At 35.3% G+C, this 10,215-nt stretch overlaps 1 pseudogene; it reads left to right on the plus strand.

Moving 5' to 3' along the window:
* Positions 1-1,434: 1,434 nt before the first annotated feature.
* LOC141516773 (putative olfactory receptor 5AK3) lies at positions 1,435-2,362 on the plus strand (annotated as a pseudogene).
* Positions 2,363-10,215: the final 7,853 nt, after the last annotated feature.

Genomic DNA, 10,215 nt, shown 5'->3' on the forward strand with positions numbered 1-10,215 from the left:
ATTTCAAGGTGTCAGATTCCTTCACTCAGAACTAATGTTTTCCACTGTGAGAATCCTTCTAGCTCTGATTTGTGGGCTTCTTTTTCTTTTCTTTTTTTTACATGTGAAATAGACACACTTTATTTGACATGTGTCATACACATGCTCTATACATATTCACCTATGTTCAATTGGACGTCCTAACTGGTGCCCTCAAGCAAGTTAAGTTCATTTTCCCTTAAACTTTGTTAAGATTCTCATTAAGATTTGATTTTCTCAAAGGATTAGAGGCTCATGCTGTTGGTATCACTTCATGGTCACCTGAGTACAAAACCACAAGGAGCTTCAGGTGTTCTCTGATTTTTTAGCTAATTGAAAATGATGGGCAATTCAGGCAAGAGAGCTGAATCAACTTGATTTGTGATCAATTCAATTACTGTTAAATGTTAGAGACAAGCAAGTTTCCTTTTATTAACTATGGAACAACCAATGAATGTCTTACTTTATAACAATTTAAAACATAAACTACAAGGGAGCTCTGGAGTGGGACCCAGTCAAAATGACAAGGTTAATGAGACTGGGTTTTGTTGTGGGCTCATTTTTCAATTCTCAAAGCCTATGATTCCCTGACTTGAAATATCCCTTCTTACCAACCTTTTTCTATTCTAGTGAAAGAAAAAAAAATGTCATGGGAGAATCTCTGGGATGACCAGCACTACCAATACTAACAATTTCTTTTAGAATTCTAGGAGGGTTTTTTTTAGCATCTAAGAAGAAGGAGGCAGCTTAGTCATATAGGGAATTACATAATCTTGAGTTCAAAACTTATATCCTCCATCAGAGGTGAGATCTTGGGCAAAACACTGAATCTCTACCGGTCTAAATTTCTCTTCTGCCAAATTAGGATAAGAGGGAGTAAGAATATCAATGTCCTAAGGCAGTTTTGAGTATTAAATTTAAAAATATATAAATGTAAAATTTCTTGCCAACTTGAGGGTGTGAGATAACTATTGTCTCATCTTACTCTCACACCATAATGAATGAGAACTAACATGCCTGTACTCCTTATGAAACTCTGCTTAAGAGGCAGGTTAAAAATCATAACGAAACTATAACTTCCTAAACTGTCTCTTATGCGGTAATTGTACAAAAATCAAATTCAGAGTATCAAAGAAAATGTCAAAGCATCCTCAGACTGTTGATTGATTTTGGTTGTTTTTGGTTGATTCTGGGGAACTCTTCTCTTTTTTTTTTCAATATTAGAGTTCTAAGGATGACTCTTTGGGACAGGGATAGGGAGGGATAAATTCAGAAGTAAAGATGATGTAAAAACAAAATATTTCAATTACATAAGATATAACATTAAACCAAATTCTATTTCATTCTCAATTTGAGGTCATTAAACTTTCCTTGGCCATTTCTCTGTATCCTTCCTTTGCAGGTGATATGAAAGCCATGATCCACAGAAATAGCATCTGAGCGACCATGTTCATTCTACTGGGATTTGCTGTTAGACCAGAGCTGCAGTATATCATCTTCCTTGTGTTTCTAATCATCTATGTTATAACTGTGGTGGCTAATTTTGGTATGATTCTACTCATCAAGTGTGATGCTCATCTTCATACTCCCATGTATTTTTTCCTCCAAAATTTGGCTTTCATTGACCTCTGTTATACTTCTGCTATCACTTCCAAGATGCTGCTAAACTTCCTGGTCTCAGATAAATCTATCTCTTTCTCAGGGTGTGTGATGCAATTATATGTTTATGGCATATTTGTCACAATAGAACTGTACCTTCTGGCTGCCATGGCTGTAGATCATTATTGGCCATTTGTTACCCTCTCCATTATCCAGTAGTCATGTCCAAGAGGGCCTGTATCCAATTGCTCACTGCATCTTATATTATGGGTTCTCTGAATGCCACCCACATGTAGGCTTGCTCTTTTCACTTTCATTCTGCAGCTCCAACACCATTAATCACTTTTTTTGTGATTTGCACCCAATCTTGGCCTTTTCTTGTTCCAATATTGATGTCAATGCCATATCATTGATGATTTTCGTGTGCTTTAACCTCATAAGCACATTACTAGTTGTGTTCTTTTCCTATGTTTACATCTTGTCTGCCATCTTGAGGATGCCCTCTGCCACAGGGAGACACAAAGCCTTCTCTACTTGTGCCTCCCATCTGACTGCTGTCACCATTTTTTATGGGACATTCTTTTACATGTATTTACATCGTTCTTCCAGTAAGTCTCAAGAGAATGATAAAGTGGCCTCTGTATTTTATGGTATCGTGATCCCTATGCTGTACACCTTAATCTATAGTCTAAGAAATAAGGAAGTAAAAGAGGCTGTGAAAATTCTTGTCAAAAGTTGTACATGACTCTGGCCTTGTATTTCAGGGGAGTAGGTCAGAGAAGTGTCCAAAGAAAGGGCATTTCTTCCCTTTTCTTTATTAATTAGAGATTAATTAATCAGAGATTATACCATGTCATTGCTTCAATATGTAAATAAGATCTCAAATATGAAGAATAAGACAAATGATTAAAATTTAGAACCAATACAGAGCTACTGAAGTCACTCTCTTAATTAACTATACAGGTTATCAATATGAGCTCGATATCTTTAATAGAATTATAATTTATTATTGTTATTATAGAAGTGATGGCATTGGGGCTGATAGTTGACATTTATTGTTAAATACTTTCATATAAGCCAGGAGCAGGGAACCTCTGGTCCGAAGGCCATAGTGGCGTGGTGTTACTAAGGCAGCCATAGATGGAACTCAACATTCAATAACAGCAAACTTTTAAGGGTGAATTAATTAAATTTTTATATGTATTCAAATGGGCCTTGGCAACAGGGGTTTGCCCCAATATTGATATAGATAATGGGGAAGATTAGTCAGGACCTTCCATTTCATTGATTTAAGGAATTCCAAAGCTAAAAATACCTCCATTGATTTCCAGTTATGCAGATTGGCAAACAAAACCTCAGCTGTGCTTTAGAGTGTTAGAGAATTACTCGTGAGCTATTGAGAAGTCAAGAGTCTTCCCCATGGTCACATAACTAGAATGCATGAGCTATATGACTTGAACTCAGGCCTTCTTAACTCCAACAGTATAAGTCACTTTGGATCTCATTAGATCTTCAGAGTAAGCCTAAGAGGCAGGTGATACAATATTGTTTCCCCAATGTTACAGGTAAAGAAACTGAGTATGAGAGGGCTATAAGAGTCACAGAAAATTAAGTCTGGCAGGGATCTTAGTGATTTTTCAGTTTAATCCTCTGATTTTACAGAGAAGGAAATTTAGGTCTAAAGATGTCATATGAACTGCTCAAAGTTATACATCTAGTCATTAGCAGTTCAATTGTTAATTGAAAAATAATTATTAAGCCTTTCATATCCACCAAGCACTGTTCTAGTCACTTCAAATACAAAGTTATATAATAAGACCCTACTCTCAAGGAGTTTGAACTCTATATGAAAATATGTAGTGATTCATATATATATGTATATATATTATATATAAGAAATAAGATATATCTCTAGGAGGGCATCAGTCACAGGGTGAGATGAGAGGATAGCTCAGGAAAGACTTTTTAAAGGTAATTCTTGAGCAGATTCTTGAAAAAAGTATGAGATTCTTCAAGGTGGAGTTAAAGGGTCGAGCATTCTAGGCATTCACCAATGTGAATGACCAGAAATGGAAGTTGAGGTGCTGTGTATAATGGGTGGAACAGCAAGAAAAGTCATTGCAGATTGTGAGAAGGGGAACAATGTATTAGTATACAGAAAAGCTTGTAGAAAAGCAGGTAGAAGTCAAGTTGAACAAGGCTTTTCAGATGAATCATGTTTGTATTTTATCATCAAGGCAATTAAAAACCTCTCAGATTTTGTTGACCATGCAAACAATATAGTCAAACTTGTATTTATTTTAAATTTTATTTTATTTTCCAATTACATAAAAATTAGTATTAAACATTCATCCATTTGCAAGTTTAAGAGTTCCATATTTTCCTTCCATCCTCCCTTCACTTCACCCTCCCATGGCAGCAAACAATTTTAGGTAAAATTGTACATCTACAATCGTGTTTAACATATTTTCATATTAGTTTTATTATAAAAAAGGAATTAGAATTAAGGGAAAAACTTTTATTAAGAAAAATCATAGGGGCTTCTAGGTGGTGCAGTGGATAAAGCACCAGCCCTGGAGTCAGGAGTACCTAAGTTCAAATCTGGTCTCAGACACTCAATATTTACCTAGCTGTGTGGCCTTGGGCAAGCCACTTAACCCCATTTGCCTTGCAAAAACCTAAAAATAATCACAAAGAAATTTTAAAAATGAACATAATGTTGTTTGCTTTGCATTCAGTCTAGAAAGATTTTTTTTCCTCTGGATGTATATGGCTTTTGTCATAAGAGATCTCTCAGGATGGTCCTTAATCACTGAATTGTTTAGAGGAGTTACATTCATTGTAATCAATCATCTCACAATGTTGTTGATAATGTGAACAATGTTCTCTTGGTAAGTCTGGAGAAGAAAATGAGTCTGGTGACTTAGTTCAACTATCTTTCACTCAAATCCAATTAATGAGCTTATTTTGGCATCACCTCCCCTGATGTCATGGTCTTCTTCAAGAATGAGGGGCAAATATCATCATCTCTTGGTTTTTCCTCATTTCATTCAGCATCAGTTCATGCAAACCTTTCCATGATTCTCTAAAGTTTGAGTGCTCATGCATTGTTACACAACAATAGTATTCCATATCATTAACAAACTTATGTTATACTATATATAATATATTGTTATTTATTTATGCATATATAATATATTTTTATAAATATATGATAAAAATTTAAAATAAAATTGGATTTAATAGTTGAACAAATATCAATTGTTCATGGATAGGCAGAATCAATATAATAAAAGTCACAATTTTATCGAAACTAATTTATTTATTCATTGCCATCCCAATTAAATGGCTAAAAATTATTTTACTGAGCTAGAAGAAAAGTCCATTTAGAAAAGCAAAAGGTCAAGAATATCAAAGGAATTAAATTTTTAAGTGTAAAGGAACGATTTTTAGGAGCATCAGACTAGTCGATAAGGAAGAAGTCATCAGAACTATCTGGAACTAATTAAGAAATTGAAAGGTAGATAAGTGGAACAAGATTCAGTATTCAGTAGCAAAAGATTATATTAATTTTCTTTTTTGATAACTTTAGAGATTTAAGTTTTTGTGATAAGAATTAATTATCTGGTCTTAAAAATTATTCAGAAAACTTAAAAGCTGCCTGACAGAAATTAGACATAGGCAAAAGTTTTATACCATTTATAAGATAATATTGAAATGGATAAATAACATGGATAGAAGCTATAAAAATTAGAAACTGGAACATAATACCTATCATAATAGAAGAACAATTTATGAATAAATAGATTACTTTGTGCCTCAGTTTCTTCATCTGTAAAATGAAGGGACTGAAGTAGCCATACACACACACACACACACACACACACACACACACACACACATTTCTTAGCAAGAATCACAAATTCAGTCACATTAAGATTTTAACACAGTATTTAGGAGCTTTGCTGGGATGACTCTTTCTCTCCTCTTGGCAAAGGAGTTTTATTATCTTCCCCTCCTATTGGGAATTTTGTATATTATCCTGAATGTTCCTTAAGTTATGATATTAACACACCCTACCCATATACATTCAAACTTATTTAATTTGAGGACTAGGGTTCAAACCCATGTTGGCTGGAAATTGCTTTGAAAGGTAGGCTGGTATAATGGATAGAATATGGGAGCTGGAGTCAGGAAGACTGACTTTGGATCCTGCCTCTAGCACTTAGAAGTTTTGTGATTATGGGTAAATTACTTAATTTCTCCATTACTCTCTCACAACTCAACTCTAGACTGTAATCATGACTTAGCTTCCTTCTGACCATGGAAATTTCCTCAACTCCATGATCTTCTCATCCTGGATGATGTCTCTACCCCAAATCCCCTTCTCTCTTAGTGAGTTCCTTCCAGATCCTCCATTTTCATGACCCAGGCCAGTCATGCTTTATTCCTTTACAAACTTTGCTTCTGACTCTTCACACCTTTCTACCATGCTTAGCAATTTCTCCTTAGCCCTGACTTTTCAATTCTCTTTTATGTGTCGTTTTCCACCATTAGAATGAAAGCTTCTTGAAAGGAAGGATTATTTTTTTAAAACTGTATCATTATGTGTTTGTTGACTTGCCTTGCCTCAATTATTTTATAAGTAAAATGAATGGATTGGATTTAAGGACCTTTAAAGTCTCTTCCAGTCCTAACTCTATGATATTGTGAAATACTGTGACCTCAGGAATTACATCCTCTGTGTGTGTGTGATGTCAAGGCTAATAGCCAGAGAATCCTCATAATCCACTTTGTTTCTTAGCATCAGTCTCAATCACCACAATATCACAGCTGTGGCAAATTCTAGCCAAGTCCCAGAGACTTTCCCTTTCTAAAGGAAGTGAGCTGTCCTGTGAAATGGCTCACTGGCTTCCATTTAGAATCCCATGCCAGTGAAGAAATGACCTCTCCTGCTTCAGAATGTCACCTCCTCTACTTAAGTATTGCTCAGGGTACCAGATGAATAAATAACTCGTCCAGTGGAGTTACATAAGAAGTGTGATGCATAGGCAGAATTGGAATCGAGGTTTTCCGACCTCTGACAACAACTCAATAGCCACTACTGCTATGCTGACTTTCCTAATGATTATACAATCAAATTCCTTGGTAGTTTTGTTTGAAAACAACTATAATGATGATGATAATATTGGGAATTCTTCTCTAGGAGGCTTTTAACTGGAGGAAAGCAGATAATGATCATTGTTCCTCCCCTGAGACCAGAGCTACTCAGGAGAATAGATCCCAAGTCCATGGCATGGTTAATGGAAGTCTGCCTCAGGGGAACTGTAGGTATGTCATCTGAGGATCCCAATAAGCCTGGCCCTGATATAAACAGGGAAACCCAAAGTGATATTACTTCTTCTGCAATGTATCCTATCTCCCACTGTTCTCAATGAGCAGTGACTATTCCAGTATCCCAGGAGAATAAGCCTGAGGAGTCAGTGTGGGAGAGACAGTCCAGTTGGTGTAAGATTGGGTAGCATCTGTTCCTCAGTAAAGTCATAATGATAAATGACCCTGTACTTTATAATATATGAGCTCTAGGAATCTCATATCTCTTTAACTCTTAACTTTTTCATAATCTTAATATTTTTAGTTTTATATTTTCCATATGAATTTGAGTAACATTTTGCTTTATTCTATCAAGGTTGCAGTGGTATTTTGCTTATAGGTGAACATTTTCATTTGAATTAGGGAATCATAGTCACTTTTACTATATGAGCTCAAATTGACAGTGAATATTGAATATTTATTCATGCATTTAAATGACTTAATTGGTTAAAATGATATCTAGCTGACTTTGTATAAATCCAGAATATACTGGTAGGCTACTTTCCAGATATATAAAATGTTACTGTTTTAAGTATTATTTTATATCAATTTTTCTTCCTGATTTTTATTGATATCTAAAAATCCTGATTTTTTGTGATTATAAAAAGAAAAGTAAAAGGAGTATGAATGGATGGACATATGAGTAGGACTTCTCATAGTCCAGAGTGATTGACTGATCCTCTCAGAAGCAAAGAGACCCAGGAGTGAAATGAAAATTAAAGCAGAGATGGTATGTTAAAATGTTTTGAAATTTTTAAAATCTTACTGTTAAGAGATAGTATATACAAAGAACTTTGCAAAGTTAAACTGCTTGATAAATGGCAGTCCTAAGCATATAAGAATTTAAAATTGGAAAGACCTTAGGAATTACTTAGAACAACCTGTACATGTGAGGAAACTGAGTTACAGAGGGTTAAATCAAGTCAACAACATTATACCAGGTACAATTCAAGAGATACAAAGATTAAACACAGCAATACACAATCATCTATATAGTCATCAAATGCTACATATTTCTGTAGGGTCAGCTAGATAGGTCAGTGGATAGAACAAGAAGATATGAGTTTAAATCTGATCTCGGGATGGCTAGGTGGCACAGTGGATAGAGAGAGCACCAGCCCTGGAATCAGGAGTACCTGAGTTCAAACCCGCTCTCAGACACTTAATAATTACCCAGCTGTGTGGCCTTGGGCAAGCCACTTAACCCCATTTTGCCTTGCCAAAAAAAAAAAATCTGATCTTAGACTCTGACTAGCTGTGTGATCCTGGCCAAGTCACTTAACTCCTATTTATGCCAACTCTTCATCTGTAAAATGGAGACACCAGAGAAGGAAATGAAGTCATTCCAGTATCTTTGTCAAGAAAACCCCATAGACAAAGGCCATGGGTCACAAAGCCTAATCCTAACCCTAACCCTAAAGTAAAATACAACTGAACAAGTGAACATCACCTACTTCTATTGGTAGAATACAATATGGTATATTTGATAGTAGTCATTTAAATGTTACCTACAGAAGATAATGAGGATAGGCAAATAGATAAAATCCAAGCAAAGAGCCATAAACATTAAAGAGGGCTAACAACATTTTTTGATAGAATAGAGAGGAATTCATGGAAGAGGTAGCAAACTAGATTAATCTTGAAAGAAGATGAGGATTCTGAAAGATAATAAATGATGAGGCACAATTCAGGCACCAGGATCTAGTGTATTTACGAGCAGAGAGAAGATGGAACGTTGGTTTGGGGAAGAAACTAATAGTCTAATTTCACCAGAAGGTACAATATGTGAAAAGAAGTGCTGCGCAATACGACTGACTTGGTAGGAGGGACCCAAATTGGAGGCCCTTAAATATGGCAGTCTAAAGAATTTGTATTCTAGAGGCAATCAAGAGCCACTGAGAAGAGGAATAACATGGTTGGACTTTTACTTTAAGCAAATTATTTCAGCAGTGCATAAAAATGATCAAAGAAGAGACTCACTGAAGGTAGTAAAACCTGATTAAGAAGCTATAACCAGGGGCGGCTAGGTAGCGTAGTGGATAAAGCACTGGCCCCGGAGTCAGGAGGACCTGGGTTCAAATCCGGTCTCAGACCCTTAATAATTACCTAGCTGTGTGGCCTTGGGCAAGCCACTTAACCCCGTTTGCCTTACAAAACAACCCCCAATAAAAACGAAGAAGGTATAACCACCTTCCAGTTTAGAGAGAATAAAGATCCGAACTAGGTCACTAGGCAGGTGCAAGTCAAGAGAAGTGAATAAATGTGATTTACTTAATGGTAGAATTTGGGGACAGTATAACAGAGATCATTGTAGCTTCTTTGTTTGCCAACAACAAGAGAACAGATTAAAATTAATTGCAGTTTTCAGGTAATTTTGTAATATGTATTATACTGGCATTTCCTAACCCTGAATAATGAACATCTCCAACAATTTCTTTCCTTTTTAGTTTTTAAAAATCATTTCTGGGAATTAGTAGGTTAATGCCTAGATATTTGGGATTTTTATGATCCTGAAATATCTTGTTTGTCCTTTCATTACCTTTTGGAGATGTCTTGGATGGAATTTCTCTTATCATAGTTTCTTTCTGGTTTTTGTGAATTCTGTGCTAGTGAGTTCCTGATTTTTGAAAGATAATGAGAAAAATTGTTTTATTTATTTCTTTTCTAGCTGACAATCTTGCTAAAGCAATGATTTATCTCTAGCTTTATACTGATTTTCTTGGATTTCCTCAGGACAATGCCTTATCATCCACCACTTTGGATATTTTATCTCTCCTTTATCACTGTTCATACTTGTAATTTTGTACTCTTTCATATTGCTAAAGAAGGTGTTTTTAGAAATATGTCCAATAATCCTGAGAGAATTTCAATGACTCATTTAAACAATGATCAAAATTTTACAAATATTGTGCTGGAAACTATGTGGGTAATAATTATTGGTGACACAGTGTTCTTGAGGTTATAGGAAACTAAGGCTGTGAGTTTAAGTAATTTTCCTTACTGTCACACAGGTAAAAAACAGAGTCAAAGATGAGACTAGGTCTTGTGATTCCATTTTATGGGAATTCACAATTCTTTCGGATAAATTTCTGGTAGCCTTATGAAAGCAAAATCAGTAATTGAAAGAAAATATAAGAGCATAAAAAAAAGATAATTTCAGTCCAAATTCTGGGTCAATAATCTCCATCTGGTTCTCTGTACTCTTCTTTAGATGAAATGAAAGAC

Source organism: Macrotis lagotis, chromosome 3 (assembly GCF_037893015.1).
Source record: "Macrotis lagotis isolate mMagLag1 chromosome 3, bilby.v1.9.chrom.fasta, whole genome shotgun sequence".
Lineage (NCBI taxonomy): Eukaryota > Metazoa > Chordata > Mammalia > Peramelemorphia > Peramelidae > Macrotis > Macrotis lagotis.